Below are 20,979 nucleotides of genomic sequence, written 5' to 3'. Positions count from 1 at the left end.
TCCCTTGAGTCTGGCGCCTTAGACCGCTCCACCATCCTGGCGTGGTCACTTCTAATTTGGACGTTTTATAAATTACATCTCTTCCAGTTAATTTCATACACTGTAAAAAATAACCGTACTGTCTAGTACCTTTAAAGGTATTTTTCAATGCATCCCCAGACGTACCTATATAGGTACTACAAAATACCGTTGTGTAAGGGTACTATGAAATACCTCTTGAAGAAGGTACATTTGAGGACTACAAGGTATTTTGTGATCCCGTAATGGGTATCATTTAAACCTCAACAAAGGTCGGAATAAAACTTTCAAATTGTGAAAGGTACTCCTTATTACCGAAAAGGGTACCTGTTAACACTCGAAAAGGTTCGATAATATACTTCTAAAGGTATTTTGTGCTACCGAATTAGGTGTCAAATAAAACCCACAAACAGGTCTAAATTATACTTTCGCGCCATCAAAAATATTTGCGCCACATTTGAAACTGGTAAACTTTCCTTTATTACCGCGGGCTTGAATCATTTTCAGACATGGTAAGCAATACACCACTTCGATGCAAATGAGACTGAAAGACACGAGAGTAATATTTTCCTTCCATCTCAACTTTTAGTGTCTGTTTTGTGGGCTTACGGGATGAGGGTAAAATTTTGCCTTCCATCTCGCCTTTAAGTGTCTGCGCCATAGGCTTGCGGGGTCGTGAGAGTTCGCATAGTAAGCAAGGGATTAACCACTCTACATTTCCCGATACTATATTTAGCTTCCCCTTGTTAAGGAAGGTGTGATACTGTTATAGTGTAAAGGTAATTCAGGGTCACATATACATGGATATTTTCTGAATGGCGACTGAAGGCGTAAGCTCGGATTCAAACCTATATATTAACTATGTAAGCCTTATATCATAATTGTATTGCCTTTAAATGATGTAACGTATGCTAGTGTATATAGCTGTCAAAGAAAATAATTAATGTTAATTATATGTAATTATATATTTAAGAAAAACCACTAGCTAGGAAACTTGAGATTGAAATTGAAATCTCGGGTAGAAAACCACTACCCTATTCTACCCTACCGAACCTATTCTTTATGGTTATTAATAATATTCCAACAGAGATTTCTTCTACGCTGTCATTACTAGTGCTACTGGTGAAGTAAACAGTTAGTGTTAGAGAATTTGGGCTTGAAGTATTATATCATGTATTTTACTTTCGTAGTGTTAATTATAATCAGCACGCCGGAACTAAAAACTCCCTCTAAAGGAGTCTGTTAAGTCCTTTTCTGCTTCCAGGGTACGATAACATACCAGCAGAAGCGCAGAAACTCTAAAAGGTTTCATTATATACCTTATATTTCCAAAATACCTTTTTCGAAATCATTTAATACCCGCACTGTGAGACAACTAATAAAATACGTTCATGGGTACTAAAAAGGTCGCGGAGGTATTTTATAGTACCTTCAAAATACCTTTATTTTTAACAGTGTAAAACATATCGTGTCAGAAGTGGGATTCGAACCCACGCCCTCATACGAGGACCATAATACACAGATTCACGTCGTGAACGAAAGAAACTAAGCCCCTTGAGTGTAGCGCCTTAGACCGCTCGGCCACCCTGACTTGGATTCATTCAATTGGGACGTTTTATGAATTACATCTCTTCCAGTTAATTTCATAAAACATATGGTGTCAGAAGTGGTATTCGAACCCACGCCCTCATACGAGGACCAGAATACACTGATTCACGTTGAGAACGAAAGAAACTAGGTCCCTTGAGTCTGGCGCCTTAGAACGCTCCGCCATCCTGGCGTGGTCACTTCTAATTTGGACGTTTTATAAATTACATCTCTTCCAGTTAATTTCATAAAACATATCGTGTCAGAAGTGGGATTCGAACCCACGCCCTCATACGAGGACCAGAATACACAGATTCACGTCGTGAACGAAAGAAACTAAGCCCCTTGAGTGTAGCGCCTTAGACCGCTCGGCCATCCTGACGTTGATTCATTTTCTTTGGACGTTTTATAAATTACATCTTTTCCAGTTAAATTTATAAAACATATCGTGTCAGAATTGGGATTTGAATCCACGCCCTCATTCGAGGACCAGAACACACAGATCCACATCGGGAAGGAATGAAACTAAGCCTTTCGAGTCTGGCGCATTAGACCACTCGGCCATCCCGACATGGTTTTATCTAGTTATTACGTTTTCACTTACATCTCTTCCAGTTATTTTCTTAAAACATATCGTATCAGAAGTGGCATTCGAACCCACGCCCTCATACAAGGACCAGAATACACAGATTCACGTCTTGAACGAAAGAAACTAAGCCCCTTGAGTCTAGCGCCTTAGACCGCTCGGCCATCCTGACGTGGTCTCTTGTAATTTGGACGTTTAATTAATTACATCTCTTCCAGTTAATTTCTTAAAACATATCGTGTCAGAAGTGGGATTCGAACCCACGCCCTCATACGAGGACCAGAATACACAGATTCACGTTGTGAACGAAGGAAACTGAGCCCCTTGAGTCTGGCGCCTTAGACCGCTCCGCCATCCTGACTTGGATTCATTCAATTGGGACGTTTTATAAATTACATCTCTTCCAGTTAATTTCATAAAACATATCGTGTCAGAAGTGGGATTCGAACCCACGCCCTCATACGAGGACCATAATACACAGATTCACGTCGTGAACGAAAGAAACTAAGCCCCTTGAGTGTAGCGCCTTAGACCGCTCGGCCACCCTGACTTGGATTCATTCAATTGGGACGTTTTATGAATTACATCTCTTCCAGTTAATTTCATAAAACATATGGTGTCAGAAGTGGTATTCGAACCCACGCCCTCATACGAGGACCAGAATAAACTGATTCACGTTGAGAACGAAAGAAACTAGGTCCCTTGAGTGTGGCGCCTTAGACCGCTCCGCCATCCTGGCGTGGTCACTTCTAATTTGGACGTTTTATAAATTACATCTCTTCCAGTTAATTTCATAAAACATATCGTGTCAGAAGTGGGATTCGAACCCACGCCCTCATACGAGGACCAGAATACACAGATTCACGTTGTGAACGAAGGAAACTGAGCCCCTTGAGTCTGGCGCCTTAGACCGCTCCGCCATCCTGACTTGGATTCATTCAATTGGGACGTTTTATAAATTACATCTCTTCCAGTTAATTTCATAAAACATATCGTGTCAGAAGTGGGATTCGAACCCACGCCCTCATACGAGGACCAGAATACACAGACTCACGTTGTGAACGAAGGAAACTGAGCCCCTTGAGTCTGGCGCCTTAGACCGCTCCGCCATCCTGACTTGGATTCATTCAATTGGGACGTTTTATAAATTACATCTCTTCCAGTTAATTTCATAAAACATATCGTGTCAGAAGTGGGATTCGAACCAACGCCCTCATACGAGGACCAGGAATACACAGATTCACGTTGTGAACGAACGAAACTAAGCCCCTTGAGTCTGGCGCCTTAGACCGCTCGGCCATTTTGACATGGATTCTTTCAATTGGGATGTTTTATAAATTACATCTCTTCCAGTTAATTTCATAAAACATATCGTGTCAGAAGCGGGATTCGAACCCACGCCCTCATACGAGGACCAGAATACACAGATTCACGTTGTGAACAAAGGAAACTGAGCCCCTTGAGTCTGGCGCCTTAGACCGCTCCGCCATCCTGACTTGGATTCATTCAATTGGGACGTTTTATAAATTACATCTCTTCCAGTTAATTTCATAAAACATATCGTGTCAGAAGTGGGATTCGAACCCACGCCCTCATACGAGGACCAGAATACACAGATTCACGTTGTGAACGAAGGAAACTGAGCCCCTTGAGTCTGGCGCCTTAGACCGCTCCGCCATCCTGACTTGGATTCATTCAATTGGGACGTTTTATAAATTACATCTCTTCCAGTTAATTTCATAAAACATATCGTGTCAGAAGTGGGATTCGAACCCACGCCCTCATACGAGGACCAGAATACACAGATTCACGTTGTGAACGAAGGAAACTGAGCCCCTTGAGTCTGGCGCCTTAGACCGCTCCGCCATCCTGACTTGGATTCATTCAATTGGGACGTTTTATAAATTACATCTCTTCCAGTTAATTTCATAAAACATATCGTGTCAGAAGTGGGATTCGAACCCACGCCCTCATACGAGGACCATAATACACAGATTCACGTCGTGAACGAAAGAAACTAAGCCCCTTGAGTGTAGCGCCTTAGACCGCTCGGCCACCCTGACTTGGATTCATTCAATTGGGACGTTTTATGAATTACATCTCTTCCAGTTAATTTCATAAAACATATGGTGTCAGAAGTGGTATTCGAACCCACGCCCTCATACGAGGACCAGAATAAACTGATTCACGTTGAGAACGAAAGAAACTAGGTCCCTTGAGTGTGGCGCCTTAGACCGCTCCGCCATCCTGGCGTGGTCACTTCTAATTTGGACGTTTTATAAATTACATCTCTTCCAGTTAATTTCATAAAACATATCGTGTCAGAAGTGGGATTCGAACCCACGCCCTCATACGAGGACCAGAATACACAGATTCACGTTGTGAACGAAGGAAACTGAGCCCCTTGAGTCTGGCGCCTTAGACCGCTCCGCCATCCTGACTTGGATTCATTCAATTGGGACGTTTTATAAATTACATCTCTTCCAGTTAATTTCATAAAACATATCGTGTCAGAAGTGGGATTCGAACCCACGCCCTCATACGAGGACCAGAATACACAGACTCACGTTGTGAACGAAGGAAACTGAGCCCCTTGAGTCTGGCGCCTTAGACCGCTCCGCCATCCTGACTTGGATTCATTCAATTGGGACGTTTTATAAATTACATCTCTTCCAGTTAATTTCATAAAACATATCGTGTCAGAAGTGGGATTCGAACCAACGCCCTCATACGAGGACCAGGAATACACAGATTCACGTTGTGAACGAACGAAACTAAGCCCCTTGAGTCTGGCGCCTTAGACCGCTCGGCCATTTTGACATGGATTCTTTCAATTGGGATGTTTTATAAATTACATCTCTTCCAGTTAATTTCATATAACATATCGTGTCAGAAGCGGGATTCGAACCCACGCCCTCATACGAGGACCAGAATACACAGATTCACGTTGTGAACAAAGGAAACTGAGCCCCTTGAGTCTGGCGCCTTAGACCGCTCCGCCATCCTGGCGTGGTCACTTCTAATTTGGACGTTTTATAAATTACATCTCTTCCAGTTAATTTCATAAAACATATCGTGTCAGAAGTGGGATTCGAACCCACGCCCTCATACGAGGACCAGAATACACAGATTCACGTCGTGAACGAAAGAAACTAAGCCCCTTGAGTGTAGCGCCTTAGACCGCTCGGCCACCCTGACTTGGATTCATTCAATTGGGATGTTTTATTAATTACATCTCTTCCAGTTAATTTCATAAAACATATCGTGTCAGAAGTGGGATTCGAACCCACGCCCTCTTACGAGGACCAGAATACACAGATTCACGTTGTGAACGAAGGAAACTGAGCCCCTTGAGTCTGGCGCCTTAGACCGCTCCGCCATCCTGACTTATATTCATTCAATTGGGACGTTTTATGAATTACATCTCTTCCAGTTAATTTCATAAAACATATCGTGTCAGAAGTGGTATTCGAACCCACGCCCTCATACGAGGACCAGAATACACAGATTCACGTTGTGAACGAAGGAAACTGAGCCCCTTGAGTCTGGCGCCTTAGACCGCTCCGCCATCCTGACTTGGATTCATTCAATTGGGACGTTTTATAAATTACATCTCTTCCAGTTAATTTCATAAAACATATCGTGTCAGAAGTGGGATTCGAACCCACGCCCTCATACGAGGACCAGTATACACAGATTCACGTTGTGAACGAAAGAAACTACGCCACTTGAGTCTTGCGCCTTAGACCGCTCCGCCATCCTGGCGTGGTCACTTCTAATTTGGACGTTTTATAAATTACATCTCTTCCAGTTAATTTCATAAAACATATCGTGTCAGAAGTGGGATTCGAACCCACGCCCTCATACGAGGACCAGAATACACAGATTCACGTCGTGAACGAAAGAAACTTAGCCCCTTGAGTGTAGCGCCTTAGACCGCTCGGCCACCCTGACTTGGATTCATTCAATTGGGATGTTTTATTAATTACATCTCTTCCAGTTAATTTCATAAAACATATCGTGTCAGAAGTGGGATTCGAACCCACGCCCTCTTACGAGGACCAGAATACACAGATTCACGTTGTGAACGAAGGAAACTGAGCCCCTTGAGTCTGGCGCCTTAGACCGCTCCGCCATCCTGACTTATATTCATTCAATTGGGACGTTTTATGAATTACATCTCTTCCAGTTAATTTCATAAAACATATCGTGTCAGAAGTGGGATTCGAACCCACGCCCTCATACGAGGACCAGAATACACAGATTCACGTTGTGAACGAAGGAAACTGAGCCCCTTGAGTCTGGCGCCTTAGACCGCTCCGCCATCCTGACTTGGATTCATTCAATTGGGACGTTTTATAAATTACATCTCTTCCAGTTAATTTCATAAAACATATCGTGTCAGAAGTGGTATTCGAACCCACGCCCTCATACGAGGACCAGAATACACAGATTCACGTTGTGAACGAAGGAAACTGAGCCCCTTGAGTCTGGCGCCTTAGACCGCTCCGCCATCCTGACTTGGATTCATTCAATTGGGACGTTTTATAAATTACATCTCTTCCAGTTAATTTCATAAAACATACTGTGTCAGAAGTGGGATTCGAACCCACGCCCTCATACGAGGACCAGTATACACAGATTCACGTTGTGAACGAAAGAAACTACGCCACTTGAGTCTTGCGCCTTAGACCGCTCCGCCATCCTGGCGTGGTCACTTCTAATTTGGACGTTTTATAAATTACATCTCTTCCAGTTAATTTCATAAAACATATCGTGTCAGAAGTGGGATTCGAACCCACGCCCTCATACGAGGACCAGAATACACAGATTCACGTTGTGAACGAAGGAAACTGAGCCCCTTGAGTCTGGCGCCTTAGACCGCTCCGCCATCCTGACTTATATTCATTCAATTGGGACGTTTTATGAATTACATCTCTTCCAGTTAATTTCATAAAACATATCGTGTCAGAAGTGGGATTCGAACCCACGCCCTCATACGAGGACCAGAATACACAGATTCACGTTGTGAACGAAGGAAACTGAGCCCCTTGAGTCTGGCGCCTTAGACCGCTCCGCCATCCTGACTTGGATTCATTCAATTGGGACGTTTTATAAATTACGTCTCTTCCAGTTAATTTCATAAAACATATCGTGTCAGAAGTGGGATTCGAACCCACGCCCTCATACGAGGACCAGAAAACACAGATTCACGTTGTGAACGAAGGAAACTGAGGCCCTTGAGTCTGGCGCCTTAGACCGCTCGGCCATCCTGACATGGATTCTATCAATTGGGGCGTTTTATAAATTACATCTCTTCCAGTTAATTTCATAAAACATGTCGTGTCAGAAGTGGGATTCGAACCAACGCCCTCATACGAGGACCAGGAATACACAGATTCACGTTGTGAACGAAAGAAACTAAGCCCCTTGAGTCTGGCGCCTTAGACCGCTCGGCCATCCTGACATGGATTCTTTCAATTGGGATGTTTTATAAATTACATCTCTTCCAGTTAATTTCATAAAACATATCGTGTCAGAAGTGGTATTCGAACCCACGCCCTCATACGAGGACCAGTATACACAGACCACGTTGTGAACGAAAGAAACTACGCCACTTGAGTCTTGCGCCTTAGACCGCTCCGCCATCCTGGCGTGGTCACTTCTAATTTGGACGTTTTATAAATTACATCTCTTCCAGTTAATTTCATAAAACATATCGTGTCAGAAGTGGGATTCGAACCCACGCCCTCATACGAGGACCAGAATACACAGATTCACGTTGTGAACAAAGGAAACTGAGCCCCTTGAGTCTGGCGCCTTAGACCGCTCCGCCATCCTGACGTGGTCACTTCTAATTTGGACGTTTTATAAATTACATCTCTTCCAGTTAATTTCATAAAACATATCGTGTCAGAAGTGGGATTCGAACCCACGCCCTCATACGAGGACCAGAATACACAGATTCACGTCGTGAACGAAAGAAACTAAGCCCCTTGAGTGTAGCGCCTTAGACCGCTCGGCCACCCTGACTTGGATTCATTCAATTGGGATGTTTTATTAATTACATCTCTTCCAGTTAATTTCATAAAACATATCGTGTCAGAAGTGGGATTCGAACCCACGCCCTCTTACGAGGACCAGAATACACAGATTCACGTTGTGAACGAAGGAAACTGAGCCCCTTGAGTCTGGCGCCTTAGACCGCTCCGCCATCCTGACTTATATTCATTCAATTGGGATGTTTTATAAATTACATCTCTTCCAGTTAATTTCATAAAACATATCGTGTCAGAAGTGGGATTCGAACCCAGGCCCTCATACGAGGACCAGAATACACAGATTCACGTTGTGAACAAAGGAAACTGAGCCCCTTGAGTCTGGCGCCTTAGACCGCTCCGCCATCCTGCCGTGGTCACTTCTAATTTGGACGTTTTATAAATTACATCTCTTCCAGTTAATTTCATAAAACATATCGTGTCAGAAGTGGGATTCGAACCCACGCCCTCATACGAGGACCAGAATACACAGATTCACGTCGTGAACGAAAGAAACTAAGCCCCTTGAGTGTAGCGCCTTAGACCGCTCGGCCACCCTGACTTGGATTCATTCAATTGGGATGTTTTATTAATTACATCTCTTCCAGTTAATTTCATAAAACATATCGTGTCAGAAGTGGGATTCGAACCCACGCCCTCTTACGAGGACCAGAATACACAGATTCACGTTGTGAACGAAGGAAACTGAGCCCCTTGAGTCTGGCGCCTTAGACCGCTCCGCCATCCTGACTTATATTCATTCAATTGGGACGTTTTATGAATTACATCTCTTCCAGTTAATTTCATAAAACATATCGTGTCAGAAGTGGTATTCGAACCCACGCCCTCATACGAGGACCAGAATACACAGATTCACGTTGTGAACGAAGGAAACTGAGCCCCTTGAGTCTGGCGCCTTAGACCGCTCCGCCATCCTGACTTGGATTCATTCAATTGGGACGTTTTATAAATTACATCTCTTCCAGTTAATTTCATAAAACATATCGTGTCAGAAGTGGGATTCGAACCCACGCCCTCATACGAGGACCAGTATACACAGATTCACGTTGTGAACGAAAGAAACTACGCCACTTGAGTCTTGCGCCTTAGACCGCTCCGCCATCCTGGCGTGGTCACTTCTAATTTGGACGTTTTATAAATTACATCTCTTCCAGTTAATTTCATAAAACATATCGTGTCAGAAGTGGGATTCGAACCCACGCCCTCATACGAGGACCAGAATACACAGATTCACGTCGTGAACGAAAGAAACTTAGCCCCTTGAGTGTAGCGCCTTAGACCGCTCGGCCACCCTGACTTGGATTCATTCAATTGGGATGTTTTATTAATTACATCTCTTCCAGTTAATTTCATAAAACATATCGTGTCAGAAGTGGGATTCGAACCCACGCCCTCTTACGAGGACCAGAATACACAGATTCACGTTGTGAACGAAGGAAACTGAGCCCCTTGAGTCTGGCGCCTTAGACCGCTCCGCCATCCTGACTTATATTCATTCAATTGGGACGTTTTATGAATTACATCTCTTCCAGTTAATTTCATAAAACATATCGTGTCAGAAGTGGGATTCGAACCCACGCCCTCATACGAGGACCAGAATACACAGATTCACGTTGTGAACGAAGGAAACTGAGCCCCTTGAGTCTGGCGCCTTAGACCGCTCCGCCATCCTGACTTGGATTCATTCAATTGGGACGTTTTATAAATTACATCTCTTCCAGTTAATTTCATAAAACATATCGTGTCAGAAGTGGTATTCGAACCCACGCCCTCATACGAGGACCAGAATACACAGATTCACGTTGTGAACGAAGGAAACTGAGCCCCTTGAGTCTGGCGCCTTAGACCGCTCCGCCATCCTGACTTGGATTCATTCAATTGGGACGTTTTATAAATTACATCTCTTCCAGTTAATTTCATAAAACATATCGTGTCAGAAGTGGGATTCGAACCCACGCCCTCATACGAGGACCAGTATACACAGATTCACGTTGTGAACGAAAGAAACTACGCCACTTGAGTCTTGCGCCTTAGACCGCTCCGCCATCCTGGCGTGGTCACTTCTAATTTGGACGTTTTATAAATTACATCTCTTCCAGTTAATTTCATAAAACATATCGTGTCAGAAGTGGGATTCGAACCCACGCCCTCATACGAGGACCAGAATACACAGATTCACGTTGTGAACGAAGGAAACTGAGCCCCTTGAGTCTGGCGCCTTAGACCGCTCCGCCATCCTGACTTATATTCATTCAATTGGGACGTTTTATGAATTACATCTCTTCCAGTTAATTTCATAAAACATATCGTGTCAGAAGTGGGATTCGAACCCACGCCCTCATACGAGGACCAGAATACACAGATTCACGTTGTGAACGAAGGAAACTGAGCCCCTTGAGTCTGGCGCCTTAGACCGCTCCGCCATCCTGACTTGGATTCATTCAATTGGGACGTTTTATAAATTACGTCTCTTCCAGTTAATTTCATAAAACATATCGTGTCAGAAGTGGGATTCGAACCCACGCCCTCATACGAGGACCAGAAAACACAGATTCACGTTGTGAACGAAGGAAACTGAGGCCCTTGAGTCTGGCGCCTTAGACCGCTCGGCCATCCTGACATGGATTCTATCAATTGGGGCGTTTTATAAATTACATCTCTTCCAGTTAATTTCATAAAACATGTCGTGTCAGAAGTGGGATTCGAACCAACGCCCTCATACGAGGACCAGGAATACACAGATTCACGTTGTGAACGAAAGAAACTAAGCCCCTTGAGTCTGGCGCCTTAGACCGCTCGGCCATCCTGACATGGATTCTTTCAATTGGGATGTTTTATAAATTACATCTCTTCCAGTTAATTTCATAAAACATATCGTGTCAGAAGTGGTATTCGAACCCACGCCCTCATACGAGGACCAGTATACACAGACCACGTTGTGAACGAAAGAAACTACGCCACTTGAGTCTTGCGCCTTAGACCGCTCCGCCATCCTGGCGTGGTCACTTCTAATTTGGACGTTTTATAAATTACATCTCTTCCAGTTAATTTCATAAAACATATCGTGTCAGAAGTGGGATTCGAACCCACGCCCTCATACGAGGACCAGAATACACAGATTCACGTTGTGAACAAAGGAAACTGAGCCCCTTGAGTCTGGCGCCTTAGACCGCTCCGCCATCCTGACGTGGTCACTTCTAATTTGGACGTTTTATAAATTACATCTCTTCCAGTTAATTTCATAAAACATATCGTGTCAGAAGTGGGATTCGAACCCACGCCCTCATACGAGGACCAGAATACACAGATTCACGTCGTGAACGAAAGAAACTAAGCCCCTTGAGTGTAGCGCCTTAGACCGCTCGGCCACCCTGACTTGGATTCATTCAATTGGGATGTTTTATTAATTACATCTCTTCCAGTTAATTTCATAAAACATATCGTGTCAGAAGTGGGATTCGAACCCACGCCCTCTTACGAGGACCAGAATACACAGATTCACGTTGTGAACGAAGGAAACTGAGCCCCTTGAGTCTGGCGCCTTAGACCGCTCCGCCATCCTGACTTATATTCATTCAATTGGGACGTTTTATGAATTACATCTCTTCCAGTTAATTTCATAAAACATATCGTGTCAGAAGTGGGATTCGAACCCACGCCCTCATACGAGGACCAGAATACACAGATTCACGTTGTGAACGAAGGAAACTGAGCCCCTTGAGTCTGGCGCCTTAGACCGCTCCGCCATCCTGACTTGGATTCATTCAATTGGGACGTTTTTTAAATTACATCTCTTCCAGTTAATTTCATAAAACATATCGTGTCAGAAGTTGGATTCGAACCAACGCCCTCATACGAGGACCAGGAATACACAGATTCACGTTGTGAACGAAAGAAACTAAGCCCCTTGAGTCTGGCGCCTTAGACCGCTCGGCCATCCTGACATGGATTCTTTCAATTGGGATGTTTTATAAATTACATCTCTTCCAGTTAATTTCATAAAACATATCGTGTCAGAAGTGGGATTCGAACCCACGCCCTCATACGAGGACCAGAATACACAGATTCACGTTGTGAACGAAGGAAACTGAGCCCCTTGAGTCTGGCGCCTTAGACCGCTCCGCCATCCTGACTTGGATTCATTCAATTGGGACGTTTTATAAATTACATCTCTTCCAGTTAATTTCATAAAACATATCGTGTCAGAAGTGGGATTCGAACCCACGCCCTCATACGAGGACCAGAAAACACAGATTCACGTTGTGAACGAAGGAAACTGAGGCCCTTGAGTCTGGCGCCTTAGACCGCTCGGCCATCCTGACATGGATTCTATCAATTGGGGCGTTTTATAAATTACATCTCTTCCAGTTAATTTCATAAAACATATCGTGTCAGAAGTGGGATTCGAACCAACGCCCTCATACGAGGACCAGGAATACACAGATTCACGTTGTGAACGAAAGAAACTAAGCCCCTTGAGTCTGGCGCCTTAGACCGCTCGGCCATCCTGACATGGATTCTTTCAATTGGGATGTTTTATAAATTACATCTCTTCCAGTTAATTTCATAAAACATATCGTGTCAGAAGTGGGATTCGAACCCACGCCCTCTTACGAGGACCAGAATACACAGATTCACGTTGTGAACGAAGGAAACTGAGCCCCTTGAGTCTGGCGCCTTAGACCGCTCCGCCATCCTGACTTATATTCATTCAATTGGGACGTTTTATGAATTACATCTCTTCCAGTTAATTTCATAAAACATATCGTGTCAGAAGTGGGATTCGAACCCACGCCCTCATACGAGGACCAGAATACACAGATTCACGTTGTGAACGAAGGAAACTGAGCCCCTTGAGTCTGGCGCCTTAGACCGCTCCGCCATCCTGACTTGGATTCATTCAATTGGGACGTTTTATAAATTATATCTCTTCCAGTTAATTTCATAAAACATATCGTGTCAGAAGTGGGATTCGAACCCACGCCCTCATACGAGGACCAGAAAACACAGATTCACGTTGTGAACGAAGGAAACTGAGGCCCTTGAGTCTGGCGCCTTAGACCGCTCGGCCATCCTGACATGGATTCTATCAATTGGGGCGTTTTATAAATTACATCTCTTCCAGTTAATTTCATAAAACATATCGTGTCAGAAGTGGGATTCGAACCCACGCCCTCATACGAGGACCAGTATACACAGATTCACGTTGTGAACGAAAGAAACTACGCCACTTGAGTCTTGCGCCTTAGACCGCTCCGCCATCCTGGCGTGGTCACTTCTAATTTGGACGTTTTATAAATTACATCTCTTCCAGTTAATTTCATAAAACATATCGTGTCAGAAGTGGGATTCGAACCCACGCCCTCATACGAGGACCAGAATACACAGATTCACGTTGTGAACAAAGGAAACTGAGCCCCTTGAGTCTGGCGCCTTAGACCGCTCCGCCATACTGACGTGGTCACTTCTAATTTGGACGTTTTATAAATTACATCTCTTCCAGTTAATTTCATAAAACATATCGTGTCAGAAGTGGGATTCGAACCCACGCCCTCATACGAGGACCAGAATACACAGATTCACGTTGTGAACGAAGGAAACTGAGCCCCTTGAGTCTGGCGCCTTAGACCGCTCCGCCATCCTGACTTATATTCGTTCAATTGGGACGTTTTATCAATTACATCTCTTCCAGTTAATTTCATAAAACATATCGTGTCAGAAGTGGGATTCGAACCCACGCCCTCATACGAGAACCAGAATACACAGATTCACGTTGTGAACGAAGGAAACTGAGCCCCTTGAGTCTGGCGCCTTAGACCGCTCCGCCATCCTGACTTGGATTCATTCAATTGGGACGTTTTATAAATTACATCTCTTCCAGTTAATTTCATAAAACATATCGTGTCAGAAGTGGGATTCGAACCCACGCCCTCATACGAGGACCAGAAAACACAGATTCACGTTGTGAACGAAGGAAACTGAGGCCCTTGAGTCTGGCGCCTTAGACCGCTCGGCCATCCTGACATGGATTCTATCAATTGGGGCGTTTTATAAATTACATCTCTTCCAGTTAATTTCATAAAACATATCGTGTCAGAAGTGGGATTCGAACCCACGCCCTCTTACGAGGACCAGAATACACAGATTCACGTTGTGAACGAAGGAAACTGAGCCCCTTGAGTCTGGCGCCTTAGACCGCTCCGCCATCCTGACTTATATTCATTCAATTGGGACGTTTTATGAATTACATCTCTTCCAGTTAATTTCATAAAACATATCGTGTCAGAAGTGGGATTCGAACCCACGCCCTCATACGAGGACCAGAATACACAGATTCACGTTGTGAACGAAGGAAACTGAGCCCCTTGAGTCTGGCGCCTTAGACCGCTCCGCCATCCTGACTTGGATTCATTCAATTGGGACGTTTTATAAATTATATCTCTTCCAGTTAATTTCATAAAACATATCGTGTCAGAAGTGGGATTCGAACCCACGCCCTCATACGAGGACCAGAAAACACAGATTCACGTTGTGAACGAAGGAAACTGAGGCCCTTGAGTCTGGCGCCTTAGACCGCTCGGCCATCCTGACATGGATTCTATCAATTGGGGCGTTTTATAAATTACATCTCTTCCAGTTAATTTCATAAAACATATCGTGTCAGAAGTGGGATTCGAACCCACGCCCTCATACGAGGACCAGTATACACAGATTCACGTTGTGAACGAAAGAAACTACGCCACTTGAGTCTTGCGCCTTAGACCGCTCCGCCATCCTGGCGTGGTCACTTCTAATTTGGACGTTTTATAAATTACATCTCTTCCAGTTAATTTCATAAAACATATCGTGTCAGAAGTGGGATTCGAACCCACGCCCTCATACGAGGACCAGAATACACAGATTCACGTTGTGAACAAAGGAAACTGAGCCCCTTGAGTCTGGCGCCTTAGACCGCTCCGCCATACTGACGTGGTCACTTCTAATTTGGACGTTTTATAAATTACATCTCTTCCAGTTAATTTCATAAAACATATCGTGTCAGAAGTGGGATTCGAACCCACGCCCTCATACGAGGACCAGAATACACAGATTCACGTTGTGAACGAAGGAAACTGAGCCCCTTGAGTCTGGCGCCTTAGACCGCTCCGCCATCCTGACTTATATTCGTTCAATTGGGACGTTTTATCAATTACATCTCTTCCAGTTAATTTCATAAAACATATCGTGTCAGAAGTGGGATTCGAACCCACGCCCTCATACGAGAACCAGAATACACAGATTCACGTTGTGAACGAAGGAAACTGAGCCCCTTGAGTCTGGCGCCTTAGACCGCTCCGCCATCCTGACTTGGATTCATTCAATTGGGACGTTTTATAAATTACATCTCTTCCAGTTAATTTCATAAAACATATCGTGTCAGAAGTGGGATTCGAACCCACGCCCTCATACGAGGACCAGAAAACACAGATTCACGTTGTGAACGAAGGAAACTGAGGCCCTTGAGTCTGGCGCCTTAGACCGCTCGGCCATCCTGACATGGATTCTATCAATTGGGGCGTTTTATAAATTACATCTCTTCCAGTTAATTTCATAAAACATATCGTGTCAGAAGTGGGATTCGAACCAACGCCCTCATACGAGGACCAGGAATACACAGATTCACGTTGTGAACGAAAGAAAATAAGCCCCTTGAGTCTGGCGCCTTAGACCGCTCGGCCATCCTGACATGGATTCTTTCAATTGGGATGTTTTATAAATTACATCTCTTCCAGTTAATTTCATAAAACATATCGTGTCAGAAGTGGGATTCGAACCCACGCCCTCATACGAGGACCAGTATACACAGATTCACGTTGTGAACGAAAGAAACTACGCCACTTGAGTCTTGCGCCTTAGACCGCTCCGCCATCCTGGCGTGGTCACTTCTAATTTGGACGTTTTATAAATTACATCTCTTCCAGTTAATTTCATAAAACATATCGTGTCAGAAGTGGGATTCGAACCCACGCCCTCATACGAGGACCAGAATACACAGATTCACGTTGTGAACAAAGGAAACTGAGCCCCTTGAGTCTGGCGCCTTAGACCGCTCGGCCACCCTGACTTGGATTCATTCAATTGCGATGTTTTATTAATTACATCTCTTCCAGTTAATTTCATAAAACATATCGTGTCAGAAGTGGGATTCGAACCCACGCCCTCTTACGAGGACCAGAATACACAGATTCACGTTGTGAACGAAGGAAACTGAGCCCCTTGAGTCTGACGCCTTAGACCGCTCCGCCATCCTGACTTATATTCATTCAATTGGGACGTTTTATGAATTACATCTCTTCCAGTTAATTTCATAAAACATATCGTGTCAGAAGTGGGATTCGAACCCACGCCCTCATACGAGGACCAGAAAACACAGATTCACGTTGTGAACGAAGGAAACTGAGGCCCTTGAGTCTGGCGCCTTAGACCGCTCGGCCATCCTGACATGGATTCTATCAATTGGGGCGTTTTATAAATTACATCTCTTCCAGTTAATTTCATAAAACATATCGTGTCAGAAGTGGGATTCGAACCAACGCCCTCATACGAGGACCAGGAATACACAGATTCACGTTGTGAACGAAAGAAAATAAGCCCCTTGAGTCTGGCGCCTTAGACCGCTCGGCCATCCTGACATGGATTCTTTCAATTGGGATGTTTTATAAATTACATCTCTTCCAGTTAATTTCATAAAACATATCGTGTCAGAAGTGGGATTCGAACCCACGCCCTCATACGAGGACCAGTATACACAGATTCACGTTGTGAACGAAAGAAACTACGCCACTTGAGTCTTGCGCCTTAGACCGCTCCGCCATCCTGGCGTGGTCACTTCTAATTTGGACGTTTTATAAATTACATCTCTTCCAGTTAATTTCATAAAACATATCGTGTCAGAAGTGGGATTCGAACCCACGCCCTCATACGAGGACCAGAATACACAGATTCACGTTGTGAACAAAGGAAACTGAGCCCCTTGAGTCTGGCGCCTTAGACCGCTCGGCCACCCTGACTTGGATTCATTCAATTGCGATGTTTTATTAATTACATCTCTTCCAGTTAATTTCATAAAACATATCGTGTCAGAAGTGGGATTCGAACCCACGCCCTCTTACGAGGACCAGAAAACACAGATTCACGTTGTGAACGAAGGAAACTGAGGCCCTTGAGTCTGGCGCCTTAGACCGCTCGGCCATCCTGACATGGATTCTATCAATTGGGGTGTTTTATAAATTACATCTCTTCCAGTTAATTTCATAAAACATATCGTGTCAGAAGTGGGATTCGAACCAACGCCCTCATACGAGGACCAGGAATACACAGATTCACGTTGTGAACGAAAGAAACTAAGCCCCTTGAGTCTGGCGCCTTAGACCGCTCGGCCATCCTGACATGGATTCTTTCAATTGGGATGTTTTATAAATTACATCTCTTCCAGTTAATTTCATAAAACATATCGTGTCAGAAGTGGGATTCGAACCCACGCCCTCATACGAGGACCAGAATACACTGATTCATGTTGAGAACGAAAGAAACTAGGTCCCTTGAGTCTGGCGCCTTAGACCGCTCCGCCATCCTGGCGTGGTCACTTCTAATTTGGACGTTTTATAAATTACATCTCTTCCAGTTAATTTCATAAAACATATCGTGTCAGAAGTGGGATTCGAACCCACGCCCTCATACTAGGACCATAATACACAGATTCACGTCGTGAACGAAAGAAACTAAGCCCCTTGAGTGTAGCGACTTAGACCGCTCGGCCACCCTGACTTGGATTCATTCAATTGGGATGTTTTATTAATTACATCTCTTCCAGTTAATTTCATAAAACATATCGTGTCAGAAGTGGGATTCGAACCCACGCCCTCTTAAGAGGACCAGAATACACAGATTCACGTTGTGAACGAAGGAAACTGAGCCCCTTGAGTCTGGCGCCTTAGACCGCTCCGCCATCCTGACTTGGATTCATTCAATTGGGACGTTTTATGAATTACATCTCTTCCAGTTAATTTCATAAAACATATCGTGTCAGAAGTGGTATTCGAACCCACGCCCTCATACGAGGACCAGAATACACTGATTCACGTTGAGAACGAAAGAAACTAGGTCCCTTGAGTCTGGCGCCTTAGACCGCTCCGCCATCCTGGCGTGGTCACTTCTAATTTGGACGTTTTATAAATTACATCTCTTCCAGTTAATTTCATAAAACATATCGTGTCAGAAGTGGGATTCGAACCCACGCCCTCATACGAGGACCAGAATACACAGATTCACGTCGTGAACGAAAGAAACTAAGCCCCTTGAGTGTAGCGCCTTAGACCGCTCGGCCACCCTGACTTGGATTCATTCAATTGGGATGTTTTATTAATTACATCTCTTCCAGTTAATTTCATAAAACATATCGTGTCAGAAGTGGGATTCGAACCCACGCCCTCATACGAGGACCATAATACACAGATTCACGTCGTGAACGAAAGAAACTAAGCCCCTTGAGTGTAGCGCCTTAGACCGCTCGGCCACCCTGACTTGGATTCATTCAATTGGGATGTTTTATTAATTACATCTCTTCCAGTTAATTTCATAAAACATATCGTGTCAGAAGTGGGATTCGAACCCACGCCCTCTTACGAGGACCAGAATACACAGATTCACGTTGTGAACGAAGGAAACTGAGCCCCTTGAGTCTGGCGCCTTAGACCGCTCCGCCATCCTGACTTGGATTCATTCAATTGGGACGTTTTATGAATTACATCTCTTCCAGTTAATTTCATAAAACATATCGTTTCAGAAGTGGTATTCGAACCCACGCCCTCATACGAGGACCAGAATACACTGATTCACGTTGAGAACGAAAGAAACTAGGTCCCTTGAGTCTGGCGCCTTAGACCGCTCCGCCATCCTGGCGTGGTCACTTCTAATTTGGACGTTTTATAAATTACATCTCTTCCAGTTAATTTCATAAAACATATCGTGTCAGAAGTGGGATTCGAACCCACGCCCTCATACGAGGACCAGAATACACAGATTCACGTCGTGAACGAAAGAAACTAAGCCCCTTGAGTGTAGCGCCTTAGACCGCTCGGCCATCCTGACGTTGATTCATTTTCTTTGGACGTTTTATAAATTACATCTTTTCCAGTTAAATTTATAAAACATATCGTGTCAGAATTGGGATTTGAATCCACGCCCTCATTCGAGGACCAGAACACACAGATCCACATCGGGAAGGAATGAAACTAAGCCTTTCGAGTCTGGCGCATTAGACCACTCGGCCATCCTGACATGGTTTTATCTAGTTATTACGTTTTCACTTACATCTCTTCCAGTTATTTTCTTAAAACATATCGTATCAGAAGTGGCATTCGAACCCACGCCCTCATACAAGGACCAGAATACACTGATTCATGTTGAGAACGAAAGAAACTAGGTCCCTTGAGTCTGGCGCCTTAGACCGCTCCGCCATCCTGGCGTGGTCACTTCTAATTTGGACGTTTTATAAATTACATCTCTTCCAGTTAATTTCATAAAACATATCGTGTCAGAAGTGGGATTCGAACCCACGCCCTCATACTAGGACCATAATACACAGATTCACGTCGTGAACGAAAGAAACTAAGCCCCTTGAGTGTAGCGACTTAGACCGCTCGGCCACCCTGACTTGGATTCATTCAATTGGGATGTTTTATTAATTACATCTCTTCCAGTTAATTTCATAAAACATATCGTGTCAGAAGTGGGATTCGAACCCACGCCCTCTTAAGAGGACCAGAATACACAGATTCACGTTGTGAACGAAGGAAACTGAGCCCCTTGAGTCTGGCGCCTTAGACCGCTCCGCCATCCTGACTTGGATTCATTCAATTGGGACGTTTTATGAATTACATCTCTTCCAGTTAATTTCATAAAACATATCGTGTCAGAAGTGGTATTCGAACCCACGCCCTCATACGAGGACCAGAATACACTGATTCACGTTGAGAACGAAAGAAACTAGGTCCCTTGAGTCTGGCGCCTTAGACCGCTCCGCCATCCTGGCGTGGTCACTTCTAATTTGGACGTTTTATAAATTACATCTCTTCCAGTTAATTTCATAAAACATATCGTGTCAGAAGTGGGATTCGAACCCACGCCCTCATACGAGGACCAGAATACACAGATTCACGTCGTGAACGAAAGAAACTAAGCCCCTTGAGTGTAGCGCCTTAGACCGCTCGGCCACCCTGACTTGGATTCATTCAATTGGGATGTTTTATTAATTACATCTCTTCCAGTTAATTTCATAAAACATATCGTGTCAGAAGTGGGATTCGAACCCACGCCCTCATACGAGGACCATAATACACAGATTCACGTCGTGAACGAAAGAAACTAAGCCCCTTGAGTGTAGCGCCTTAGACCGCTCGGCCACCCTGACTTGGATTCATTCAATTGGGATGTTTTATTAATTACATCTCTTCCAGTTAATTTCATAAAACATATCGTGTCAGAAGTGGGATTCGAACCCACGCCCTCTTACGAGGACCAGAATACACAGATTCACGTTGTGAACGAAGGAAACTGAGCCCCTTGAGTCTGGCGCCTTAGACCGCTCCGCCATCCTGACTTGGATTCATTCAATTGGGACGTTTTATGAATTACATCTCTTCCAGTTAATTTCATAAAACATATCGTTTCAGAAGTGGTATTCGAACC

At 44.3% G+C, this 20,979-nt stretch overlaps 11 non-coding genes across 11 annotated transcripts; all 11 read right to left on the bottom strand.

Moving 5' to 3' along the window:
* Positions 1 to 7,346: 7,346 nt before the first annotated feature.
* Positions 7,347 to 7,468, bottom strand: TRNAL-CAA (transfer RNA leucine (anticodon CAA)). The gene is made up of 2 exons: positions 7,431 to 7,468; positions 7,347 to 7,392 (listed from the first exon to the last, which is right to left on the bottom strand). It is a non-coding gene; the product is annotated as a tRNA-Leu (tRNA).
* Positions 7,469 to 10,748: 3,280 nt separating this feature from the next.
* Positions 10,749 to 10,870, bottom strand: TRNAL-CAA (transfer RNA leucine (anticodon CAA)). The gene is made up of 2 exons: positions 10,833 to 10,870; positions 10,749 to 10,794 (listed from the first exon to the last, which is right to left on the bottom strand). It is a non-coding gene; the product is annotated as a tRNA-Leu (tRNA).
* A 1,580-nt stretch (positions 10,871 to 12,450) lies between these two features.
* On the bottom strand, positions 12,451 to 12,572 carry TRNAL-CAA (transfer RNA leucine (anticodon CAA)). The gene is made up of 2 exons: positions 12,535 to 12,572; positions 12,451 to 12,496 (listed from the first exon to the last, which is right to left on the bottom strand). It is a non-coding gene; the product is annotated as a tRNA-Leu (tRNA).
* Positions 12,573 to 13,207: 635 nt separating this feature from the next.
* Positions 13,208 to 13,329, bottom strand: TRNAL-CAA (transfer RNA leucine (anticodon CAA)). The gene is made up of 2 exons: positions 13,292 to 13,329; positions 13,208 to 13,253 (listed from the first exon to the last, which is right to left on the bottom strand). It is a non-coding gene; the product is annotated as a tRNA-Leu (tRNA).
* Positions 13,330 to 14,152: 823 nt separating this feature from the next.
* Positions 14,153 to 14,274, bottom strand: TRNAL-CAA (transfer RNA leucine (anticodon CAA)). Its single transcript has 2 exons — positions 14,237 to 14,274; positions 14,153 to 14,198 (listed from the first exon to the last, which is right to left on the bottom strand). It is a non-coding gene; the product is annotated as a tRNA-Leu (tRNA).
* A 445-nt stretch (positions 14,275 to 14,719) lies between these two features.
* Positions 14,720 to 14,841, bottom strand: TRNAL-CAA (transfer RNA leucine (anticodon CAA)). Its single transcript has 2 exons — positions 14,804 to 14,841; positions 14,720 to 14,765 (listed from the first exon to the last, which is right to left on the bottom strand). It is a non-coding gene; the product is annotated as a tRNA-Leu (tRNA).
* Positions 14,842 to 15,664: 823 nt separating this feature from the next.
* TRNAL-CAA (transfer RNA leucine (anticodon CAA)) lies at positions 15,665 to 15,786 on the bottom strand. The gene is made up of 2 exons: positions 15,749 to 15,786; positions 15,665 to 15,710 (listed from the first exon to the last, which is right to left on the bottom strand). It is a non-coding gene; the product is annotated as a tRNA-Leu (tRNA).
* A 446-nt stretch (positions 15,787 to 16,232) lies between these two features.
* TRNAL-CAA (transfer RNA leucine (anticodon CAA)) lies at positions 16,233 to 16,354 on the bottom strand. Its single transcript has 2 exons — positions 16,317 to 16,354; positions 16,233 to 16,278 (listed from the first exon to the last, which is right to left on the bottom strand). It is a non-coding gene; the product is annotated as a tRNA-Leu (tRNA).
* Positions 16,355 to 16,610: 256 nt separating this feature from the next.
* On the bottom strand, positions 16,611 to 16,732 carry TRNAL-CAA (transfer RNA leucine (anticodon CAA)). The gene is made up of 2 exons: positions 16,695 to 16,732; positions 16,611 to 16,656 (listed from the first exon to the last, which is right to left on the bottom strand). It is a non-coding gene; the product is annotated as a tRNA-Leu (tRNA).
* Positions 16,733 to 17,178: 446 nt separating this feature from the next.
* Positions 17,179 to 17,300, bottom strand: TRNAL-CAA (transfer RNA leucine (anticodon CAA)). Its single transcript has 2 exons — positions 17,263 to 17,300; positions 17,179 to 17,224 (listed from the first exon to the last, which is right to left on the bottom strand). It is a non-coding gene; the product is annotated as a tRNA-Leu (tRNA).
* A 67-nt stretch (positions 17,301 to 17,367) lies between these two features.
* On the bottom strand, positions 17,368 to 17,489 carry TRNAL-CAA (transfer RNA leucine (anticodon CAA)). The gene is made up of 2 exons: positions 17,452 to 17,489; positions 17,368 to 17,413 (listed from the first exon to the last, which is right to left on the bottom strand). It is a non-coding gene; the product is annotated as a tRNA-Leu (tRNA).
* Between the last annotated feature and the right edge of the window lie 3,490 nt (positions 17,490 to 20,979).

Source organism: Phalangium opilio, unplaced genomic scaffold (assembly GCF_054372755.1).
Source record: "Phalangium opilio isolate 3A_F unplaced genomic scaffold, DU_Popi_V2 ptg000061l_1, whole genome shotgun sequence".
NCBI classification, from domain to species: domain Eukaryota; kingdom Metazoa; phylum Arthropoda; class Arachnida; order Opiliones; family Phalangiidae; genus Phalangium; species Phalangium opilio.
Note: the sequence above shows the minus strand (reverse complement) of the source record. Positions and strands in the feature narration are given on the sequence as shown.